This window comes from Nicotiana tabacum, chromosome 3 (assembly GCF_000715075.1).
Source record: "Nicotiana tabacum cultivar K326 chromosome 3, ASM71507v2, whole genome shotgun sequence".
Taxonomy (NCBI): domain Eukaryota; kingdom Viridiplantae; phylum Streptophyta; class Magnoliopsida; order Solanales; family Solanaceae; genus Nicotiana; species Nicotiana tabacum.
The window spans coordinates 145,196,696-145,223,546 of NC_134082.1; positions in this window are offsets into that span (position 1 = coordinate 145,196,696).

Sequence of the window (26,851 nt, forward strand, 5' to 3'; positions counted from 1 at the left end):
ACATCTTCCAACATCGCTGCACTAGGTACAAATACTACGAAATCAATAACCCATCCTAAGCCTATGCTCATTCACCAGATGTACAAGTCCATTCACTCCTCATGGACATCAACTAAAGATGCGATAATACATTTCAACCCAGAGTCATGTTGTATCCTTCTTCATAACAAGCAACTCATCTCTGTTGCATCAAATCTCCCGCCGTCTAATAGCCAATATTCCAAATTGAGTCTGTAGACCCCGTCACTGTCCACCCTAAACCCCAAATCACTCCAAATTCCCCTCAAGACGTGTAGTCATCCTACCACAGAACCCATATGCTACTCTGCCACTCTCCCACTTTGGTCAAACTCACTCCTTTAAGCAACTACTCAACCCCTGTTTCTCACACTTGGCCTTCTAGAAGCTTATTCACCGCAAGACACCTCCCACATGTCCTTCCTCATCCTTCGCTGCCCAGTTGTTACCTTAAGTCAAAATCCATCTCTATAGCACTTGAACTAATAGATCGCTACAAACTTCAAACCCCTTCAAAGATTATCTTTCTCAGGCCATCAATTCCAGGAACACCGATTCAATCTGGAACCACTACACACCGCAATCTCTGATAGCCACTTCTCTTGCTCTATTCCATACTTCCCTGCCCCGAGGGAGATTTGACGAAGACCATAACACCGGCAAACTTAACACATTCAATCAAGGGCGACGACACCACATTACCGATGAAAATTCTGCCACGCTAAAAAATATCCATGAACCCAAACCTGAGCATTCATAGTCCGATTGCCTCTCCTCCGTCAGAAATAAAATACTAAATCTTTGAATCATGCACTAATCAAACATCCATTCAAGTTATTCACTACTTTGATGCATAGGCAAACACCCTAACATTACACCAATACTGTGCAATAACAACACACGAATCGTCATAACAATCAATTCCAAATCTCAAAGCCTTAGGTAGTACTAATACTGAGCTGAAACGACAGAACGACCTTCCGCAAGGCGATGACAATAGCCCAATCAAATATGTAGGGAGAAACATCCTTCACCATATCTGTAGTACCATTACAATCCCTCAATTCCCGATTTATAATAAGCGTTTCACGTCGCATAAGATTGAATAGGAAAGAAACAAAGGCATAAGCCTTAAAGGAAACAAATCACACGATGAGGAATCAAGAAGGGAAGTGCTCCTAACAGCTTTGTAGTTTCTCAAAGATAAGTACAGACGTCTCCGTACCAATCTGCAAGACTCTACTAGACTCGTGAGACCTAAGTGAACCTAGTTCTCTAATACCATGTTGTCACGACCCAAAATCCGTTAAAGGTCTTGATGGTGCCAGACACCAGTGTCAAGTAAGCCAACACTAAATAGTTAATTAAATTCTCAGTTTAATATTTTTGAAATCATAAATTTCCTTTAATTTAACTAGTAAAATATGAACTTTATATAATAAATAATAATGTTTTCCAATTTTAATATTGAATATCCTATAATCATCCTAGAACCCGGTGTCACAAGTGCATGAGCAACAATTAGGAAAAATATAAAAACAAAATACATCATCCGTACGGAATACAAATTTGGACGGGAAAGAAAAATATAAATACTCTGAAGGAGACTTTGCTGGCTGCGGATCGTAATATAAGATGCAGCTCACCTAAGTCCCCGAATAAACCATGATGCTGCGCCGACGAGGCCACTATATGTGTATGTGCATGTACAACAAAATGTACATCAAATGTAGTATGAGTACGAAAATAACGCATACCCAATAAGTATCCAGTCTAACCTCGAAGAAGTAATGACGAAAGGTTGACTCCGACACTTATTAGTGGTTCAATAATATCAAATACATTAAAGAGGTAAATAAATGTGGGGTAGAGTAAATAAATGAACTAATTAAACATAAATGTACGTGATACATATTTCCCCTCTTTACAATAAACTCAAGCTTCCCATTAGAAATTCCCTCCTTAACCGGAGCACACATATGGGTGCAGTGGACCTCATCAAGTAAATTATCATGAATTCAAATCCGAATAACTCACGAATACCCTGGCTGCTTGCCGAATATCACACGATTCCATGAGGATATGATATAGAAAATGCCGAGGGGTACGACCCTATTCGACATAATAATTAAACTGTGCACTGTCGAGGGTCGAACGACACAAACCATAGATGTATCTATTAACCTGCCGAGGCGAACGACACGCTCCCATGAGAGTGTGGTACATAGATCCTGCCGTGGCGAACAACCCGATCCCATTAGAGTAGTGGACATTCACCATACGGAATGTAATTGCGATGCACATGCATATAGAATTTCTCAAATAATTATTTTTATAATATTCTTTAAATATTTTCAACATATGAAATCCAAATGAGACTTTAAAGTCCCGAAATTCTTAATTTCAACTCTTTTCAAGACATTTAATAAGCATACTCGATCTTAATTCCTTCAAGGCAAGTAAATAACACGGTCAAATAACGCGGAGAGTTCGAGTGTGAAAGCAGTGTACTCATGCCCCTGAGATAAGGTATGCTTTTAGTGCCTTATCTAACTATAAGAGCAGGAGCAGCAAGCACTTACTTTCTTTAAGACACTAACTTCCACAACAACTAAGAATTATCTCAGGTTTTCCATTAGTGCGCTCTGGAAGTATCAGCAAATCATGATGTAAGCCTAGAACTACCCGGACATAGGCATAATTAGTAGCTACGTACGGACTCTCGTCACCTCGTGCGTATGTTACCCCTACAAATAGAATCATATATTAATTAAGTTTACCTATGTGGTTAATTCCCTTTTACAAGATTAGGAAGAAGACCTACCTCACTCCGAAGTTCCATAGCCGGCTTCCTAGCCTTTCCAACAATTCAAACCAATGGCCAACGCTCCAAAACTAGTCAATAAATATGCAAACCCACAAAAATATACTCTAATTCTAGCAACAACTCGATTTAAACAATTTCCCAACTCGCTCAAAAAGTTGATAAAATCACCCTTGGGCCCACATGCCCGGATTTCGAAAATTTTTGAAGAGAAGATTTACCCATAACCCCACGAACTCAAATATATAATTTATTCCAAATTCCATGTCCAATTCCGTGGTCAAAATCCAATAATATCAATTTCTAGGTTTCTACCAAAACCCCACAATTTCTATAATTTTCCATGTTTACATCCTTATACAAACTATGTATTTAACTTATAATAAGTGGGGATTACTTATCTTGAGTTGCTTGATGAAAATATCCCCTTGAAGCTCTCCAAAATCACCCAAAACAAATAAAAATGGGAGAAAAATGGGCCAAGTCCCGACTTGAAAACAACCTGCCCAGCCGTCCTTCCGCACCTGCGGTACACCAGCTGCACCTGCAGCCCCGTACCTGCGGAAAGTCCATCACAGGTACGGTTCCCTCAAAGCTAGGTGAAATCCGCTTCTCGGTCCCCCATGCGCATCTGCGCATTCGCACATGCAAATGCCCTTCCGCTTCTGCGACCAAGCTGCCCCTCTCGCATTCTGCACCTGCCTAGCTCATCTCGCACCTGCGGGCTCGCAGATGCGGAAATACCCTCGCATCTGCGGCCATCCCAGGTTCGTCCAAATGTTGCTTTTGTGACCCCGTAGCTGCACCTGCGGGCTCACTCCTGCGGCCTTTTCCACGCAGGTGCGATTACACCATTTACCAACAATCTTAGATTTGTTTTTCTCAAATTCCAAATTTGATCCGTTAACCACCCGGAATCCACCCGAGGCCCTCGTCCAATTATACTAACCAGTTCCAAAACATTACATGGACCTGCTCGAGCCCTCAAATCATGTCAAACAACATCGAAATCATGAATCACACCCCCAATTCAAGCTTAATGAACTTTAGAACTTCAAACTTCTACGTTCGATGTCGAAACCTATCAAATCACGCCCGATTGACCTCAAATTTTGTACACAAGTCACATTAGACATTACGGACCTACTCCAACTTCTAGAATAAGAATCCGACCCAACATCAAAAAGCCCACTTCGGAATCGAAATATGACCCTAACATCAAAAAGTCCACTTCCGGTCAAACTTCTCAACAACCTTTAAATTTCTGACTTTTGCCAAATGACCCCCGAAATGACCTACGGACCTCCAAATCCATAACTGAGCACACTCCCAGTACCAGAATCGCATCTATTCCCTAACTCGGAATCCCAAACTAACATCAATAACATTGAAATTCACTTCAATCTAGATTTATGAAATTCTTCCAAAATACTAGCTTCTACAATAGGCGCCAAAATTCTCCCGGGTCATCCAAAACCCGATCCGAACATACGCCCAAGTCCGAAATCATCATACAAACCTGTTGGAACCTTAAAGTCCTGATTCCGAAGTCGTTTACTCTAGAATCCAACCTTAGTCAATCTTTCCAACTTAAAGCTTCCGAAATGAGAATTCTCTTTTCAAATAAACTCTGACTTGCCAAATTTCAATTCCGACCATGCGTACAAGTCATAATACCTGAAGTGAAGCTACTCGTTGCCTCAAACCGCCGAACGACATGCTAGAGCTCAAAACGACCAGTCGGGGCGTATCTAAGTTTTTCAGTAGCATGACAGACATATTTTTCTTCAAAATCAACCTATATACAATGGAAGATCAATTTTAACTTAGTCTATTATATATAAGGTTACACTAACATATGTTAGAAATAATAAACTTGAAAACAAACATGTATGGTAGAAGGCCATTTGGTATTAAAGTATTTAAGTATTTTTCTTGGTAGTAATTATTGGTATCATTTTCTGCCGAGTCAAAAATAGAAAAATATTTTTTTACTATAAACTTTTGCAATAAACCTTTTATTTAGTTGTTAAACATATTTTTGCACTAGCTAAGATATCTTTATAATTCTATCAAGTGATTTGCAAAAAATGCATTTTAATCTAATGATAGAAATTTTTCTCTTATTAAATGCACTACTATTACCATTGTGATTGATAACCAAGTGTTCAAGAAGAACAAAATCATTTTTTATTAGATGATTTTCTACGTTTCCAACACTGTGACGACCCGGCCAGTCGTCTCATGAGTTACCGCTTCGTTTTCCCCTATTTTAGCTTCTTTATGCTTCATTATCCGTGTTTTATATGGTCGGGTTGATTAGTTGGAGGTCTGAGAAGATTTGGTAAGATATGAGATACTTAGTCTCTTTTAAGAAAGTTTAAATTGGAAAAGTCAACCAGATGTTGACTTATGTGTTAGAAGGCTCGGAAGTGAGTTCCAATGGTTCGGTTAGCTTTGGGAGGTGATTTGTGACTTAGGAGCGCGATCAGAATGAGTTTTGGAGTTGTAGAGAAGATTTGGGCTTAAATTGGTGAAGTTGATATTTTGGCGGTTCCGGTCGATAGACGATATTTTGATATAGGGGTCGGAATGAAATTCCGATAGTGATAGTAGCTTCGTTGTGTCATTTGGATGTGTGTGCAAAATTTTAGGTCATTCAGATGAGATTTGATAGACTTTTCGATCGAAAGCATAATTTAAGAGTTCTTGGAGTTCTTAGGCTTGAATCCTATGTTAAATTGGTGATGGATACTGTTGTGAGCATTCCGAAGTTTTGAACAAATTTGAACGATGTCATGGGATGTGTTGGTACAATTAGTTTGAAGTTCGGGGAGTTCCGGGTAGGTTCCGGGATGTTTTAGGCCGAAAATCATAGCTATAGTAGGTCCAGAAGGGTTGCAGGCTTCGGAACTCACCCGCGCGGTCCGCACAAAAAGAAGTGCGGCCGCGGTATGTGCTGTACAGACTGCACAAAATGAAGTGCGGCCACGGTAGGTATTGTGCGGACTGCACAAAATGGTGTGCGGCCGCGGTGAAGAACATTCCACTGGTCCTACTTCGGAAGCTCATTTCTTTTGATCTACAAGGGATTTTGAGATGATTCAAAAACAAAAGTTGTAGCTCTTCGTTTATAGTTTCTAGAAAGATAAAGATATCGCAATTTGGACATATGTAGCGAAAGTTATGGCCAAAATACTAAAGCCTATCACTGTAGAGTAAGCCTGTGCGACCGCGGTCATTTTTGTGTGGATCGCACTGGTTTTGTGCGGACCGCAATTGATTTTGTGTGGCCCGCGGAGGTGGAGATCTATGGGGTACTCTATAATTACGAGGTTTTGGGTTTTATTTGATATTTTGACCTACAGAGCTCGGATTTTGGTGATTGTTTGAAAGTTTTTCAAGAAATTCATCGGGGTAAGTGATTCTAACTTCGATTTGGCTAGAGTACATGAATCTATCATTGAATTCATCATTAAATTCGTGATTTGGGATAGAATTTGGGAAGAAAATTGTGAAATCTTTCAAAAGTGTAAAATGATGATTTGAAGGACCAAATGGTATCAGAATTGGATAATTTTCATATGGTTAGACTCGTGAGAGTGTAAGGATTCGAGTTTTGTGAATTTTGTCAAATTTCGAGATGTGCTCCCGGGGGTCGGGTTTGACCAAATTCTAGAATTTTGTGGTAATTCGATTGTTTTCACTTGGGCTTTGTTCCCTTAGCCTATTGTGATCTATTCGTTCTGATTTTGGATAGATTCGATGCGCATGGAGGCCGATTCGAGGGGCAAAGGCGTCACATGATAGAGAATTAGCCGGTTCGAGGTGAGTAATGATTGTAAATGATGCTCTGAGTGTTTGAAACCCCGAATTGCACATCGTAGTGCTATATTGAGGTGAGACACACGCTCGATGATGAGCGTGGGGTCTTTTACTATTGGGGATTGAGACTTGGTCCATCCCGATTGATGATTGTACCACGTATTTGACTGAAACGTATTTGTTATCATCATGATTTGGGGCTAATTGCCATATTTGGGCTTCGTGCCAACTATTTGAACCCTTCGGGAATTTTGACCGATCTTCCTCACTATACTTGTTAAAAATTGTATCCTCTGTCATGTTCTTTTTGTTTTAAACGATTCGAGCCAGTTTTGTCATACAATTCCTAAATGAGAGGAATTTGTGGGCTGAGATCCCTATCTCATATTATTTTGCCGAGAGGCTGTGAGGTTAATGATTGAGAGGGGTTGAGAACCCAATGGTGAGGATAATATATATATTATGGATCGGGTTGCACACCGCAACAATACTTATATGGATCGGGTTGCATGCTGCAGCAAATATAGCACTTGGGCTATAAGAGCCCCTCAGAGTTTGCACACCCCTAGTGAGCCCAGTCGACTATCTTTATGGATCGGGCTGCACGCCACAGCGATGTACGGATCGGGTTGCACGCCACATCAGTTATTCTTATTTATATTATTATGAGAGATATATGGGTCGAGAGCTAAGAATGAGCACTAAGTGATGAGAGTGAGCTCGAGGAGCTGATACTGTTCTGAGTGATTGACACTATGCTCGAGGGGTGGATTTCTGCTTGTTATTTACCTGCTAAATTATCGTTTTACCTGATTTAAAGAGATTTCACTTGCCGTCTTCACTGATTTACTGCTTTAAGTGATTTTTACTGCTTGATATAGAATTGTTTTGTGCCTTTATGTGTTTTTTTGCTTTCAGCCATTATTTATGATTATTACTCACTGAGTCGAAGTACTCACATTACTCCCTGCACCGTGTGTGCAGATTCAAGCATCGTAGAGTCCTCTCCTGAGTGCTAATCCTCCTAGTCCAGGCAGTGTTTTTAGAGACTACGAGGTAGCTGTTGGCGTCCGCAACCCCGTGCCTCCCTTATCTTACTATTTTCATGTTATTGAACTTCTGTATCGGATTTCGTATCTAGTAGATCGGTATCCGGATTTATTAGTTGCTCATGACTTGTGACACCCCTGTTTGGGCTGTGTCGGGATGGTTTCTACTGTTGTTATCATTACTTCCGCAAATTATGGTTATTATATCATGTTTTAGAACTATTTATGGTATTTAACTATTTAAATGAGGTGTTCTGCTTTGGTCTGGATGGCCTTGTCTTCACGAGAGACGCCATCACGACCGAGTTCGGGGCTAGGGTCGTGACAAGTTGGTATCAGAGCCTAGGTTACATAGGTCTCACGAGTCATGAGCAGGTTTAGTAGAGTATCGCGGATCGGTATAGAGACGTCTGTATTTATCCTCGAGAAGCTACAGAACCTTTAGGAAAAACTTCATATTCTTGAAATTCTTGTTGTGTGAACTTGTTGGTCCAAGTACTAAACTTCTGTTATTCCATTCTCTCACAGATGGTGAGGACTTGAGCTATCGGATGAGGTGGACGACCACCAGTGCCACAAGCTAAGATCACCAGAGGCCGTGGATGTGGTCGTGGTCGCGGAAGAGGCAGAGCAGTGAGGGCAGCACCTGTAGATCCACCAGCTGCCCTAGCTCTAGGTCAGGCTCCAGCTATGGATGCTCCAGCATCACCAGTTCAGGCACCAGCTGTGCCTATCGTGATTCAGGGTCTTCAAGAGGCCTTGGCACAGATCTTACGAGTTTGCACTGGCCTGGCTCAGGCAGTTTCAGCCACTACAGCAGCAGCTACTTCACAGGTCGGGGGATGCAATCAGACCCCTGCTGCTCGCACACCTGAACAGGTAGTGCAGGGACTTCAGACGTCGGGGGCACCTCCAACCCAGCCGGGTGCACCGACTTAGGAGTTTGTGGTTCCAGTTATGCCGGATGATGAGCAACATCATCTTGAGAGGTTTGGTAGACTCCAACCTCTATCATTCAGTAGGGCTGAGGGCGAGAATGCCTAGGTTTTTCTGAATAAGTGTCAGTGGATGCTCCGTACAGCAGGGATTCTTGAGTCTAGTGGTGTGGCATTTACTACTTTTCAGTTTTCTGGGGCTGCCTTAACTTGGTGGGAGGCGTATGAGAGGCATAGGCCAGTTGGTGCGGCACCCCTTACTTGGCAGCAGTTCTCCACTCTCTTCCTAGAGAAGTATGTACCGCAGTCCCGCAGAGAGGAGCTGCGTAGACAGTTTGAGTGGTTATGATAGGGGGATATGACTATGTCACAGTATGAGTCGAGGTTTTTTGAGTTGGCTCATCATGCCGTTTGGATGGTTCTGACAGATCGTGAGAGGATCCGGAGATTTGTTGATGGCCTTAACTATCATCTCCATATTCTTATGACTTGAGAGAGGGTGTTGGGTGCTACGTTCGAGAAGGTGGTTGATATCGCTCGCGAGATTGAGACTGTTCGCCATCAGGATTGAGAGGAGAGAGAGGCCAAGAGGCCTCGAGGATCGGGCAGTTATAGTGGTGCTCCTTGGAGGGGCCAGTTCCAGCATGGTAGAGGTTGTTCTTTCAGGCCCACTTAGTCGGCCGGTCCAGAGTATCGCGGGTCATCTTCGGGTCATGGTCATCATGGATCTCAGTGGGGCCAGTCATCACTCAATGCCCTACCAGCCCAGAGCTTGTCATATACCCCATTAGTCCAGGGTTCTTCCATGCTAGGTCCTTCTACTGGTCATTCCGGTGCCAGGGGTTCACTTTAGTCCCCATCTCCAGCACCGGGTAGTTGTTATGAGTGTAGAGAGTTTGGACATATGAGGAGGCAGTGCCCTTGACTTCATGATGATCAGCTTCAGCAGAGGGGTCAACCCTCGACTTCTGCTCTAGTTACTTCACCACCCGCCCAACCAACTATGGGTGGGGGTCAGGTAGCCAAGGGTCGCCCCAGAGGGGGAGGTCGATCAGGCGGTGGCCGGGCTCGTCTTTATGCTATTCCAGGCAGGACAGATGCTATTGCTTCAGATGCTGTCATTACAGGTATTGTTTTAGTCTGCCACAGAGATGCCTCTGTATTATTTGATCCCGGTTCCACCTTTTCCTATGTATCATCATACTTTGCTCGTTATTTGGGTACGCCCCGTGAGTTTCTTGCTTTACCTTTTCATGTATCTACCCAGGTGGGTGATACTGTTGTTGTAGACTGTATGTACCGGTCATGTGTGGTGACTATTGGGGGTCTGTAGATCCGAGTGGATCTATTACTATTGAGCATAGTGGATTTCGATGTCATTTTGGGCATGGATTGGTTATCTCTGTGTCGTGCTATTCTAGACTGTCATGCTAAGACCATCACCTTGGCTATGCCGGGTGTACCGCGGATTGAGTGGCGTGGTGTGACTGATTATGTTCCTAGTAGAGTGATATCTTTCTTGAAAGCTCAACGTATGGTTGGGAAAGGTTGCCTTTCATATTTAGCGTTTGTGAAAGATGTGGGAGTTGAGACTCCTAGCATTGATTCTGTTCCATTTGTGAGGGATTTTCCCGATGCGTTTCCTGCAGACCTGCCGGGCATGCCACTGGATAGGGATATTGATTTTGGTATTGACATGATGCTGGGCACTCAGCCTATTTCTATTCCGCCGTATCGTATGGCACCAGCGTAGTTGAAAGAATTGAAGGAGAAGCTTTAGGGACTCCTAGATAAGGGGTTCATTCGGCCTAGTGTGTCACTTTGGGGTGCGCCAGTCCTGTTTGTGAAAAAGAAGGATGGCACCATGAGAATATGCATTGATTATAGGCAATTGAACAAGGTAACAATTAAGAACAAGTATCCCTTGCCTCGCATTGATGATCTATTTGACCAACTTCTAAGACCGAGAGTGTTCTCCAAAATTGATCTCCATTCGGGCTATCACCAGTTGAAGATCAGGGAGTCAGATATTCTTAAGACTGCTTTCAGCACCAGATATATTCATTATGAGTTCCTTGTGATGTCTTTTGGGCTAATCAATGCCCCAGCAACGTTCATGCATTTGATGAGCAGCGTGTTCCGGCCTTATCTTGATTCGTTCGTTATAGTATTCATTGATGATATCCTGGTGTACACGCGTAGTCAGGAGGAGCACGCGGAGAATTTGCGAGTTGTATTGCAGAGATTGAGGGAGGAGAAGCTTTATGCAAAATTCTCTAAGTGTGAGTTTTGGATCAGTTAAGTGGATTTCTTGGGGAACGTGGTGTCCAGCGAGGGTATTCAGGTTAATCCAAAGAAGATTGAGGCGGTTTAGAGTTGGCCTAGACCATCCTCAGCCATAGAGATTCGTAGTTTTCTTGGGTTGGCAGGCTATTATCACCCGTTAGTTCGGGGATTCTCATCTATCGCATCGCCCTTAACCAAATTGACTCAAAAGGATGTTTCATTGGTGTAGTCAGACAAGTGTGAGGAGAGCTTTCAGAATCTCAATACGGCTTTGACCACAACTCCAGTATTGGTCTTGCCATCAACTTTAGGTTCATATACCATGTATTGTAATGCTTCAAGAGTTGGGATTGGTTGTGTATTGATGCAGGAGGGTAGAGTTATTGCGTATTCTTCTCGTCAGTTGAAGCCCCATGAGAAGAACTACCCCGTTCATGATTTGGAGTTGGCTGCCATAGTTCATGCGTTAAAAATTTGGAGGCATTACTTGTATGGCATATCTTGTGAGGTGTTCACTGATCATCGCAGTCTTCAGCATTTGTTCAAACAAAAGGATCTTAATTTGAGGCATCGGAGATGGTTGGAGTTGCTTAAGGATTATGATATCACTATATTGTACCATCCGGGAAAGACCAATGTGGTGGCTGATGCTTTGAGCCGAAAGGCAGTGAGTATGGGGAGTTTGGCATATATTCCAATTGGGGAGAGACCCCTTGTAGTTGATGTTCAAGCCTTGGCTAATCGGTTTGTGAGGTTAGATATTTCGGAGCCCAGTCGGGTGTTGGCTTGCGTGGTTTCTCGATCTTCCTTGTTTGATCGCATCAGAGAGCGCCAGTATGATGACTCGCATTTTCTTATCCTTAAGGATAGAGTTCAGCATGATGATGCCAGAGATGTGACCATCAGTGATGATGGGGTGTTGAGGATGCAGGGCCGGATTTGTGTGCCCAATATGGATGGGTTGAGAGAGTTGATTCTGGAGGAGGCCCATAGCTCGCAGTATTCTATTCATCCGGGTGTCGCGAAGATGTACCAGGATTTGAGGCAGCACTATTGGTGGAGAAGAATGAAGAAAGATATTGTGAGGTTTGTAGCTCGGTGTCTCAATTGTCAGCAGGTGAAATATGAGTATCAGAGACCGGGTGGCTTACTTCAGCAGATGGTTATTCTTGAGTGGAAGTGGGAGAGGATCACTATGCACTTTGTTGTTGGACTTCCACGGACTTTGAAGAAGTTCGATGCTATTTGGGTGATTGTGGATTGGCTGACCAAGTCCGCGCACTTCATTCCTATCTGTACTACCTATTCTTCAGAGCGGTTAGCAGAGTTATATATCCGAGAGATTGTTCGACTGCATGGTGTTTCAGTTTCTATCATTTCAGATCGGGGTACTCAATTTACTTCCCAGTTTTGGAAGTCTGTTCAATGAGAGTTGGGTACTCAGGTGGAGTTGAGCACAACTTTTCACCCTCAGACGAACGGGCAGTCTGAGCGTACTACTTAGATATTGGAGGACATGTTGCGTGCTTGTGTTATTGATTTTGGAGGTGCATGGGATAAGTTTCTACCGCTTGCAGAGTTTACTTACAACAACAGCTACCAGTCGAGTATTCAGATGGCTCCATATGAGGCTTTGTATGGGAGGCGATGTAGATCTCTACTTGGTTGGTTCGAGCCCGGCGAGGCTAGGCTATTGGGGACAGATTTGGTTCAGGATGCCTTAAAGAAGGTGAATGTGATTCAAGAGAGGCTTCGTACAGTGCAGTCGCGATAGAAGAGTTATGCGAACCAGAAGGTTCGAGATGTGTCCTACATGGTTGGTGAGAAAGTCTTGCTAAAGGTTTCGCCCATGAAGGGCATTATGAGATTTGGGAACAAAGGAAAGTTGAGTCCGCGGTTCATTAGGCCTTTTGAGGTGCTTCGGAGGATTGGGGAGGTGGCTTATGAGCTTGCTTTGCCACCTAGCCTGTCGAGTGTGCATCCGGTATTTCATGTTTCTATGCTCCGGAAGTACATTGGGGATCCGTCACACATTTTGGACTTCAGCACGGTTCAGTTGGATGATAATTTGACCTATGATGTGGAGCCGGTAGCAATTTTGGGTCGTCAGGTTCGAAAGCTGAGGTCAAAGAATATAGCTTCAATGAAAGTGCAGTGGAGAGGTCGGCCCGTGGAGGAGGCTACCTGGGAGACCGAGCGGGAGAAGCGGAGCAGATATCCTCACCTGTTTGAGGCTTCAGGTATGTTTCTTGACTCGTTCGAGGACGAACGTTTGTTTAAGTTGGGGAGGATGTGATGACCCGACCAGTCGTCTCATGAGTTACCCCACCGTTTTCCCCCTTTTTAGCTTCTTTACTCTTCGTTATCCGTGTTTTATGTGATCAGGTTGATTAGTTCAAGTTTTGAGAAGATTTGGTAAGAAATGAGACACTTAGTCTCTTTTAAGAAGGCTTAAGTTGGAAAAGTCAAAGGGATGTTGACTTATGTGTTAGAAAGCTCGGAAGTGAGCTCTGGTGGTTAGGTTAGCTTTGGGAGGTGATTTGAGACTTAGGAGCACGATCGAAATGAGTTTTGGAGTTGTAGAGAAGATTTAGGCTTAAATTGACGAAGTTGATATTTTGGCGGTTCCGGTTGATAGGCGAGATTTTGATATAGGGGTCAGAATGGAATTCCGAGAGTGACAGTAGCTTCGCTGTGCCATTTGAGATGTGTGTGTAAAATTTTAGGTCATTCGGACGAGATTTGATAGACTTTTCGATCGAAAGCATAATTTAAGAGTTCTTGGAGTTCATAGGATTGAATCCTATGTTAAATTGGTGATGGATACTGTTGTGAGCATTTCAAAGTTTTGAACAAGTTTGAACGATGTCATGGGATGTGTTGGTACAATTGGTTTGAAGTTCCGGGAGTTCCGGATAGGTTCCGGGATGTTTTAGGCCGAAAATCATTGCTGTAGCAGGTCCAGAAGGGTTGCAGGCCTCAAAACCCACCTGCGCAGTCCGCATAAAAAGGAGTACGGCCGCGGTATGTGCTGTGAGGACCGCTCAAAATGGTGTGCGGACGCGGTGAAGAACATTCCATTGGTCCTACTTCGGAAGCTCATATTGTTTTATATACAAGGAATTTCGAGAAGATTCAAAAATGAAAGTTGTAGCCCTTCGTGTCTAGTTTCCAGAAAGGTAAAGATATCGCAATTTGGATATCTGTAGCGAAGTTTATGGCCAAAATGCTAAAGCCTGTCACTGTAGAGGAAGCCTGTGCGGCCGCGGTCGTTTTTGTGCGGACCGCGGTTGATTTTGTGCGGCCTGTGGAGGTGGAGATCTGTGGGGTACTCTATAAATACGAGGTTTTGGGTTTTATTTGATATTTTGACTTACAGAGCTCGGATATGGGCGATTTGTCGAAGTTTTTTCAAGAAATTCATCGGGGTAAGTGTTTCTAACTCCGATTTGGCTAGAGTACATGAATCTATCATTGAATTTATCATTTAATTCGTGATTTGGGATGGAATTTGGGAAGAAAATTGTGAAATTTTTTAAAAATATAAAATGATGATTTGAAGGACCAACTGGTATCGGAATTGGATAATTTTCATATGGTTAGACTCGTGAGAGTATAAGGATTTGAGTTTTGTGAATTTTGTCAAATATCGAGATGTGGACCCGAGGGTCGGGTTTGACCAAATTCTAGAATTTTGTGATAATTCCATTGTATTCGCTTGGGCTTTGTTTCCTTAGCCTATTGTGATGTATTCGTTCTGATGTTGGATAGATTCGACACGCGTGGAGGCCGATTCGAGAGGCAAAGGCGTCGCAAGATAGAGATTTAGCCGGTTCGAGGTGAGTAATGATTGTAAATGATGCTCTGAGGGTTTGAAACCCCGAATTGCACATCATAGTGCTATATTGAGGTGAGACTCGTGATTGATGATGAGCGTGGGGTCTATTACTACTGGGGATTGAGACTTGGTCCATCCCGATTGATGATTGTACCGCGTATTTGACTGAAACTTATTTGTTATCATCATGATTTGGGGCTAATTGCCATATTTCGGCTTCGTGCCAACTATTTGAACCCTTCGAGGATTTTGACTGATTTTCCTCACTATACTTGTTAAAAATCGTATCCTCGGTCATGTTTCTTTCTGTTTTAAACGATTCGAGCCGGTTTTGTCATACTATTCCTAAATGAGAAGAATTTGTGGGCTGAGATCCCTATCTTCTATTTTTGTGCCGAAAGGCTGTGAGGTTAATGACTGAGAGGGGTTGAGAACCCAATGTTGAGGATAGTATATATGTTATGGATCAGGCTGCACGCCGCAACAATACTTATATGGATCGGGCTGCATGCTGTAGCAATATAGCTCTTGGGCTGTAGGAGCCCCTCCGGAGTCTGCACACCCCTAGTGAGCACAGTCGACTCTCTTTATTAATTGGGCTGCACGCCGCAACGATGTACGGATTGGGATGCATGCCGCAACGGTTATTCTGATTTCTGTTATTATGAGAGATATATGGGTCGAGAGCTGAGAATGAGCACCAAGTGATGAGAGTGAGCCCGAGGAGCTGATACTGTTCTGAGTGATTGACACTGTGCTCGAGGGGTGGATTTCTGCTTGTTATTTACCTGCTAAATTACCGTTTTACCTGATTTAAAGAGATTTCACTTGTCGTCTTCACTGATTTACTGCTTTAAGTGACTTTTACTGCTTGATATAGAATTCTTTGTGCCTTTACGTGTTTTCTTACTTTCAACCATTATTTATGATTATTACTCACTGAGTCGGAGTACTCACATTACTCCCTGCACCGTGTATGCAGATTTAGGCATCGTAGTGTCCGTTCCTGAGTGCTGATCCTCCCAATCCAGGCAGTATTTTAGGAGACTACGAGGTAGCTGTTGGCGTCCGCAACCTCGTGCCTCCCTTATCTTACTATTTTCATGTCTTTGAAATTCTGTATTGGATTTTGTATCTAGTAGACCGGTATCCAGATTTATTAGTTGCTCTTGACTTGTGACACCCCGATTTGGGCTGTGTCGGGATGGTTTCTACTATTGTTATCGTTACTTCCGCAAATTATGGTTATTATATCATGTTTTAGAACTATTTATGGTATTTAACTGTTTAAATGAGGTATTCTTCTTTGGTATGGCTGGCCTTGTCTTCAAGAGAGGCGCCATCACGACCGGGTTCGGGGCTAGGGTCATGACAGACACAAAGCAAGAAGGCACTAAATAGTGGATCTTTTCTTACTTTATATTTCTTGTTAGTTGAATCTTTTTCATTTGAAGCCAGAAGTATAACTTTGGCAAGCTAGCTTTTACAGTCTCTGTTTTTGTCAATTTTGGAACTACTGGTAGTACTTGACATAAATTACTTCCCAAATCATTAATTTTTCACCAAGCGGTTAATTAATATCTAATATATCTCTAAAACTCCGAGAAATTATTTTGATCATTGACATTTAGCCATAAGTGCTTCATCGCATATTATCAATTTTGCATACCTTATCAATTTAGCACCATTGCTCTACTGTCACGACCCAAAACCTGGACCCGATCATGATGGCGCCTCTCGTGAAGACAAGGCCAACCAACTAGTCCCAATTCAATTTTTAACAGTTAAACAATAGCAGACAGTCTAAGCAAGAGTAAATAAACCAAAGACTAAGCAAAAAGCTTTTATAATGTGCGAAATACAGCCCGACATCGGGTTGTCACAAGTCACGAGCATCTACTAAGGTCTAAAATACAACTAAGTTCTGAAATAGGCTAAATACAGTCCAAGGACATCAAGAGGGAGAAAAGCAATGCTGCGAACACCGACAACTACCTTGCTATACTCCGATGACTCCGCCTCCGATCAACCAATACCCGCTACCGGGTTCAGAAATACCTGAATCTGCACACAAGGTGCAGGGAGTAAAGTGAGTACTCCAACTCAGTGAGTAATAATCATAACTAAAGTCTGAATGGTAAGAAATCACGAAAAGTGCATCAACATGATGTATAGAAGCAGTTCAAAAACCAGTAAGAAAGCAATGAAGCTGTAAAATCTCTTTAAACATCTTAGCTCAGTTTAAACTTCTTTGAAAATGACTTTATCAATAGTCGCACAAATGAATACAAAACAATTAGTACAGATAAGCACAGAAATCTTCCCCTCGGGCACAATTACATAATTAAATAGGTACATGACAAGCAAATAAGAAAGAAAAGCACATATGGTTCGCCTCTCGGGTACAATGTCAACAAATCTACCTTTCGGGCAATATCTCAGAACAATACCAGCCCCTCGGGCAATATCTCACAACAATACCAGCCCCTCGGGCTATATCTCACATCACAATGGATACCCGTGCTCACTGGGGGTGTGCAGACTCCTGGAGGGGCCCCTTACGGCCCAAGCACAATATCAAGTCATCTCGTGGCGTCATAAACAGGCTCTCGACCTCATATCAATATCAACAAGCCACCTCGTAGCGTACATATCTTAGGCCCTCGACCTCGTAATCAAATCAGTGTATTACCGATGCGACCTGCAACCCGACCCAAAAGTATCCTCACAATACAAGCCCTCGGCCTTACTCAGTCAAAAATCATCACAAGCCACTCGGCAATAGTAAAACATGATACTCAGCCCCAAATATGATTTAAAATATCATTTAAGTCTTAAAACTGAGTAAACATGGCTGAGTATGAAAACAGTTGAAAATAATATGACTGAGTTCAAGTATAAAGTCAAAGTTGTGAGGACATAGAATGAAAATCCCCGAAGGGTTCAAATAGTTGGCACGAAGCCCAAATATGGAATTCAGCCCAAATGATGATGATAGCAAATAGATTTCAGTCAAATACGCAGTAAAATCATAAATCGGGACGGACCAAGTCAAAATCTCCGATAGTGCACGACCCCACGCTCGTCATCAAACATGTACATCACCTCAATATAGCACTACGATTTGCAATCCGTGGTTTCAAACCCTCAGAGCATCATTTACAATCATTACTCTCCTCGATCCGGTCCAAGCTCTAGCCTGCGATGCCTCGCCCGCATGAATCGACCTCCGGATGCTCCAAATCTAGTCATAATCAGCACATAATCATTAAAATATGCTAAGGGAACGAAGCCCACTCGAAAATATCTAATTAACATCAAAATCTCAAAATTTCTCAAACTCGGCCCCCAGGCCCACGTCTCAGAATCCGATGAAATCAACATCAATGGAATCCTCATCCTCATACGAGTCTATACATACCAAGAACATCAAAATTAGACCTCAAATGACCCCTCAAATCCCAAATTTACACTCTCCAAATTCAAGCCCTAATTCCTTAATTTAGGCTTAATTCCATGATTAATTAGGTGGAATTCACACAAGAATCAAGTTTTGAGTTCATAAATATTACCTCCAAGAAATCTTCTTGAATTCCCTCTTCAATTAGCTCTCCTAAGCTTCAAAATCGCCCAACAATGGAGGTTCTTAGCCTCAAAATCGCGGAATAGCCCTTTTAAACATTCTGCCCAGGCATAAAATTCCTTCTTCGCGAATGCGGTCCAAGCCTCCCGTTCCCGAAGTACAAAAAGTCCGTTGACCAAAAATTCCCTTACACGAATGCGACCTACGGCTCACGAACGCGAAGTATCCGCTTTCCAAACCATCGCGAACGTGACCTCTTTACGCGAACGCAAAGAACAAAAATGCTGGGACCTCACATGTTTCTACTTACTCTATGCGAACGCGACACAGGCCTCGCGAACACTGAGAATCAAACATCGCAACATCGCGAACGCGACACTCGAAGAATACCCTTCAGCTGTTTTTTTGCAATTTCACACAACATGAAATGGTCCGATAGACCACCCGAAACTCACTCGAGGCCCTCGGGACCTCAACCAAACATGCCAACATATCCCATAACCTCATTCAAACTTGTTCCAACCTTCGGAATGTTCAAAACAACATTAAAACACCGAATTGCATCGAATTCAAGCCTAAGAATTCCAAAATCTTCCGTATTACGCTTTTGATAAAAAACCCAACCAAACCACGTCTGAATGACCTGAAGCTTTGCACACACGTCACAAGTGCAACTTCCGAAAATCCATTCTGACCCCTATATCATAATCTCACCTATCAATCGGAGAACGCCAAAATCTCAATTTCGCCAATTCAAGCCTAAACCTTCCACGGATTTCCAAAATGCATTCCAATCATGCTCCTAAGTCCCAAATCACCTAACAGAGCTAACCAAATCCTAAAAATTCCAATTCGAGATCATATACAAATAAGTCAAATCTTGGTGAAACCTTTCAAATTTCAAGCTTCAAATGAGAACTGTTCTTCCAAATTCATTCTGATTACCCTGAAAACCAAAACCAACGATTTACATAAGTCATAATACATCACACGGGGTAGGTCATGCCCGAGAACTGACGAGTAAAGTGCAAAATCTCAAAACAACCGGTCGGATCGTTACATCTGCTTTGATATATTTATGATGTTTATTTATATTGTTTGAAGAGGTATATCAAATCTAAAATGGGTGGCCTCACAATAAAATCGTCGTTGTTACACCACTTACTATTATTGCTAACAGTGTCATGCCTCTTGATATGATATTTGCAAGTAATGCATGACATAAAAATATTATTTCGATTCCGCCGGAGGCATCTACAAAAAATAATCCCATTATAGCAGAGTAGACTCTTTATAATATAGTCTGGAAAGCTTGTTCTTATTTAGGATTAACTTTGATTGTGCTTCCTCAGACACTTGTATAGCATTTTGATTCTTAATAATGTACTAACCTTTTTACTTTGTGTTCTAACGCTCTTTTTATGGAATAAATTGATGTAGCCTAAGATTTGTTTTACTTGAATAAGAATTTTACTCATATGATGAACGTAAAAAACTAATTGAATTGGATTCTCTTGCTAAATAATTAATTAAAAGATTGATTTAATTATTTAGTTTTAACATAAAAATAATTTACTCTATGTTGATTTAGATCTTAATATTAGTTCATCTCTTGTTTGGAATATTTAATTTTATTTATAATTTTATTCACCATAAATTTTATTTTCAAAGATTAAAAGATTGATATGACATTTCACTTTTAAATCTTTATGTTTGTAGTATTGCCAATGTCATGACCCAAAATCTGTTAAAGGCCATGGTGGCACCGGACACCATTGTCAGGCAAGCCAACACTAAATAGTTAAATAAATTCTCATTTTAATATTTCTGAAATCATAAATTTCCTTAAATTTAACTAGTAAGAGAAGAACTTTATAGAATAATAATAACGGTTTCCAAATTTCAATACTAAATATCCCATAATTATCCTAGAACCCGGTATCACAAGTGCATGAGCATTTGCTAGGAAATAAAATAAAATACAATAACTGTCCGGATTACAAATTTGGACAGAAAAGAAAATACAAATACTTTGAAGGAGACTCTACTGGCTGCGGATCGTACATAAGATGCAACTCACCTAAGTCCCCGTGTCAACGATGCTGATGCGCCCACTAGGCCACTAGCAATATGTGTGCCTGTACAACAAAATGTACAACAAGTGTAGTATGAGTTACAAAAATAACGCGTACCTAGTAAGTATCCAGTCTAATCTCGAAGAAGTTCTGCGAGAGGTCGACTCCGACACATACTATGGTCAACAATAATATGATTAATCATGGTATCACGACCTAAAATCCACTAGTCGTGATGGTACCTAACCCTACCCGCTAGGTAAGCCAACTAATAACTATCCAATTTTAATAATATTAAAAAGACGATTAAACAAATAAATTATCTAAATCTTATACCTTTCCCAAGGACTGGTAGTACAAATCATGAGCTTCTACGAATAAAATTTACAAAGCTGATATGAAGTGAATACATCTTCTGCTTGAAAAGTACATAAACAGAGTTTTATAAATCTACGACTACCATGAACAAGATGCAGCTACAACCAGAACGCGGATACATCTTCAAATCCAGCAATAATCGAACACAACAACAACATTAGCCAACATCTACATGCAATGTGCAGAAGTATAATATTAGTACAACCGACCCCATGTACTGGTAAGTAACAAACCTAACCTTAGGTTGAAAGTAGTGGCGAGCTGGAACATAGGTTGGGCCCAACACCAATAACTAACAGTAGTTCATAATAATGTAGAGCATACAAATAAGGAAGTAACCCAGAGATAAAATGCTCAGCTTTTTCATAGTTTTTTTGAAAACAGTTCCGCTTTTTAAGAATATCAGTGAAAATTTAAATCTTTTACTAAAATCATCAAAAAACATGAGATAGTTTGATAACTATAATTTTTCAACAAATAAAAACTTTCCACAATAAGTAAGATATTTCATTTTCTTTCCAGATAGCATGTGTGAAATATCTCTCTATGCCCACATATCAATGTATGTAAAAAGTCATGATATGACATGATAATGTACACCATGAAGAAAAATGCATATCTATGCCTGTATGTCATGTGTGCATGCCAATGCCATGTATCTCAGAGATGAATCGTGTACTCACACTCTCAGAGTACTCAATCTCACTGTCTCACACTTTTCACTCATTATTCTCAACCACTCGGTACTGTATATGGCCCATTTGGCCCAGGGAAGATCCATCCCGGAATATATACATCACTGACCATCAATCACTCAGTACCGAGGAAGGCCAATCCAGCCCCATGGAAAAGATCCATCTCCTGGTATATAAATGCTTCGGACAAGATCCATGTCCAGGGAAGATCCACCCCTCAATATAATCAACCACACTCACTGGGGGTGTGTACAGACTCCTGAGGGGCTCCTACATCCCAAGCGCTATAATCTGCACAGACAATTCACATGCCATACTATCAATATAAGAATCCGCACGGACAACTCACGTGCTGTACAGACAACTCACGTGCTAAAGTATCAATATCAGAATCTGCACAAACAACTCAGTGCTATATTATAAATATCCACACCATCAGGCCCTCTACCACACTCAGTGATCAATCTCTCCCAGCCTCTCTCTCATGGGCTCACAATGTCATGAAAATAGCCGAAAAATGATGATATGTTGTATCAATAAATAACAACACAGACTGATATATGATATGTAATGACATGAATATGACTGAGTATGAATAAAATAATGAAAGCAGATAACTCAATAGCAGAAGTGACCTCAGTGGGTCCCAACAGGATAAGCATGTAGCCTAGACATGGTGTCTAACATGGATCATAACTCAATAGCTCAAGTACGTAGAAATTTTATGATTACAGGTAAGGTCAGGTAACTACACAGTACCACAAAAGTAATAGAGTCATAATTCACACAGTGCACGCCCATCACCTAGCATGCGCATCACCTCCACACCGATCACATAGCACATAATTTGGGGTTTCATACCCTCAGCACTAAGTTTAGAAGAGTTACTTACTTCTAACAATCCAATTCCAATATCGAGCTAGCCAAGCGATGCTTCAAAAATGCCATCTCGCGCGTTTCGACCTACGAGCGACTCGAAACTACCCAAAAACAACTCAAATATATCAAACAATGCTAAAAGAACCAATCCCAATCGAAAAAAGTTCGAATCTCTAATCAAAACCCAAAATCGGTCAAAAAGTCCAACTCGGGCCCGCACCTCGGAACTTGACAAAACTCACAAAATTCGATAACCTATATAATTATGAGTTCAATCATACTAATTTCATCCAATTCGGACTCCGAATAGATGTTCAAAAGTCAATTACTCACATTTGAAAAGTTTTTGATAAAAATCCCCAATTCTTCAATCCAAGTATGGATTAATTCAAAAATGAACCTCTGTAATCATATTAAAATACAAAAATTGTAGTTATATACTGACCCCCATGAAAAGACTAAAAGAATGCCGCAAAAATCACCTCAATCGGAGCTCTAGAACTCAAGATATGCTCAAAATACCAAAAGAACGTAGTCTGATCTTTTTATACATAGAGATTTTCGCTTTTGCGATAAAAACTCCGCACCTACACATTTCCAGCTGTCATTTCCGCTTTTGTGGAGACCCAACTTCGCATCTGCGAAAACACAAGCACCAGCTCTCTTATCCGACACTAAAATGAGCATAACTGCCTCATACGATGTCCAAATTCGATAATTCTTTTACTATGACTCCGTAATTACGATACGGATCTAATGCTTCAATCAAAATAGAAATTGGAGCTTATTTGATTAATGTGGTATCATTTAATCTTGAAGAAATGACGTCGAAACATAAAAAACGAGCGCAACACAACTCAAACCTATCCGAAACTCACCCCAACCCCTCAGGACCCCATTCGAACATACCAACAAGTCCCATATCATCACACGGACCTACTCGCGACCTCAAAACACACATAACAACATCGAAACGACGAATCACACCTCAATTCGAAATCAATGAACTTGAAGCTTCAAACTTCCACAACCAATGTCGAAAATTGACCTCAGATTTTGCACACAAGTCACATTTGACATTACGGACCTGCTCCAACTTCAGGAATCGGAATCCGAACCCGATATCAAAAAGTCCACTCCCGGTCAAACTTTCCAAAATTCCAACTTTTGCAATTTTACGCTAAATTCTACTACGGATCTCCAAATCACTATTCGGACGAGCTCCTAAGTTCAAAATCACCTAATGGAGCTAACAGAACCATCAGAAATCCAATCCGAGGTCAAATACTATAAAGTCTAACTTGGTCAAACATTTCAAATTTAAAGCTTCTAGATGAGAATCATTCTTCCAAATCAATTTCGAATAACTTGAAACCAAAATCGACGATTCACATAAGTCATAATACATCATACAGAGCTACTTATGCCTGAAAACTATCGAGCGAAGTGTAATTGCTCAGAATGACAGGTCGGGTCATTACATCTTCCCCCACTTAAACTTACGTACGTTCTCGAACATTCCTAGAGTTATTCTCAAAGCCATCAAACCGCCGTGTAACCTTACCATGCACATACCCGGGGGTGATCCCACGTCACCCTATCCCATATAGGTCTGATAACACAACATGAGTGAAATTTCTTAATCCAACCTAGCCCATAAGTCTTAGAACCCAATTTCCAATATTTAGAATTTTGTATAAAATCAGAATCTTGCATCTACACATTGTATAAGTCTAAACAAGTTGTATCAAGCCATATCTGTAACCCAACATGTAATCACATAATATACCTCACAACTCAAATACTCATAGCGATAATTTCTAATAACAGTAGCTGCTCAACACATACCAATCCTGGTAATAAACCTTTAATCAAAAAAGCCTCGTTCTAACACCTTCATATACTGCCAATGATGAAAGAAATACATAGAAACGCATAACCATTTGTTGGATCAACAAGTCATGGAGCTCTCTCTCCTTCAACAAGGACTATAGAAAATTTCTATGCCAACTTTCAATATTATTCTTCCAACCATGCTGTAATCAATTCCGATAGTATTCATTCTAGGTCCAATGACCCCATCTCTTCCAGCACGACCACTCTAGTGACATGACATATCAATACAATCTAATGCCACAACTCGTGCAATCCGTGCACCAATAAGCAACATTCTAAATGTACTCAATCATGGAAAATGACTCAGATGAGAGAACTGACTCGCAAGCTCAACAGGTACCGCCATAACACAATGCTAAGAACCTATCACACATCATATAACCAAAACACACGAATCTAACAGAAAGGGTCATATCTCAACATAACTCCGCCACAATGCGTGACCTATCTAAACGCTGGTCCATATTATATACCTCGAGCCACCCTGCTCAAAATCAATAACCACGCAAAATTTGACATCAAGAACCTAAAGTGCATTACCATAACCACGGAGAAGAAAATGACACAACACCACACAAAACTTGAAAGAGCATAACCAATACACCATCAACCAAGCAATACCCACTACTCTTCTCGCTCAAATTCCGTTATAAGACCCAAATAGAACCGCACCATATGTGCATATAACCAACAAATCACAACTCCTCGCAGCATAGAAGAGTAACTCATAGATCATTTCAGAACACAAATAAGCTCAACAACAATCGAGTGGCGCATCCCTCAATAATAGCAGTATGAAGCCAACTAATGGACCCCCAAATCAACTCTAGTCATCCATAAATAGATAAATAACCCTCTGAAAGTCCACATTGACTGAATCATAACACATACTATCATCTGGCTAGCTTCAGCCGCAACTTGACAATCCATAACCATGAAATAATCTACTCATGAGAACTCCCAGTCTCCAAATCCATAGAGAACAAGAATCACCATATCCAATCCCAACTCCACCAACCGAATGTCTAACACATTTCTCATACACGATCATCCCGTGAGGAATACTTCTAAAATTCTTCTGTGCCACATAGCAAAATTTGAATATCAGCAGTCAATCAACTAGGAGATTGCCGCAATACTAATGAAGCATCCATAAATGAAACCACATTGCCCCTTCTAAAATGTATACTCTCTTCAAGCCATACCAAATAATAATGTCATTTACCTAGTCATCTGAAACCGTCCATGCTGCCTAAGAATTTATGTCCTTCCCTTCAAAACTAAATCGTGACCTTGCACATCTAAATCTTGATCCCATACAACACACCGCATATACCATACCATCATATGAAAAATACGAGAACTTTATAATCTACTCCGAGTCACAAGCAACTACATACTCAATTATCCAAGAACTTTCCATTTGAATTCATCCGGAGATAATCACTATACATCACATGCTCCTCACCCAGTAGGAAATATGCTCCTCGACCCGTGGTAGAAACTATTGAGATCTCTTCGAAATCCATTTGCACATGATTAAGCCATCAGAACAAAATCTCTCTAACTCAACCAAGCCATGCCGGTCACCAAAAACCCAAGAGCATTGCCACGAAACACTTGTAGAAACCTACCACATCATAAGCACCTAAAGAACCGATCATATCCATTACCATACCGATCCAACCTACTACCAAACTGTCCTATTTCTACGAGTTCCTTATGAATTACCTTTAAATTGATACTTCTCCTCACCATAATACCACAATCCTCAAACAAGACTCACCATACGAGAACCTAGCATAAAACCACACTGCCGTAAGGCTCATAAGCTACTGAATGCTCTCTTAAGCACCCCAAAAGTACCACAATAGAGATACTCGCTCTGAAGAGACCTTCTGTGAATTTAAAGTTGTTCATCTTATCTTCCTGATACTGAATGTAGAATCCATAATGATATAGAAATACTACGAGTCTCGACACCATCCAATGTAGCTCTCAACTTCTAGCCATATACAAATCTGCAACATTCTCAATTGCCATGTATGAATCTTAAATTCATTAGAACCATTCTCGAGATCCATCCACTCTACTCGAATCTCAATAGCACCGCCCAATTGGACCGAACGATCTATGCCCCATTTGCACTCCAACACCCTAAGAAGTAATTCACACCTCAAAGCAACCTAGCAAATTTCTACTCCATGATCACTACATCCTTTAGGAATAACCACTCAATCATTCCATGATTTTCATATACCCATAGAGTGTAATACAACCCATATCCAGAAATTCCCTTACTTGAGTCATCCTCGATCTCAACTTCTATAAGCCATAACTGATTCACTAGTACCTCAAACTGAAACCAATATAACACATAACCGCGCAATCAAACAGTCGATAACAGACTCCTTCAATTGGCTCAAAGCCAAGGAATAAAGCATTTGATAACTTATAATACCCATACTCTGTTGCTGCCCAAAATCCCGCATTGAAATTCAACTAAATCTTTCATAAGCTTATGTAACACAAACTCTCTAATATCTCAAATCATCTGCAAATCTCGCATT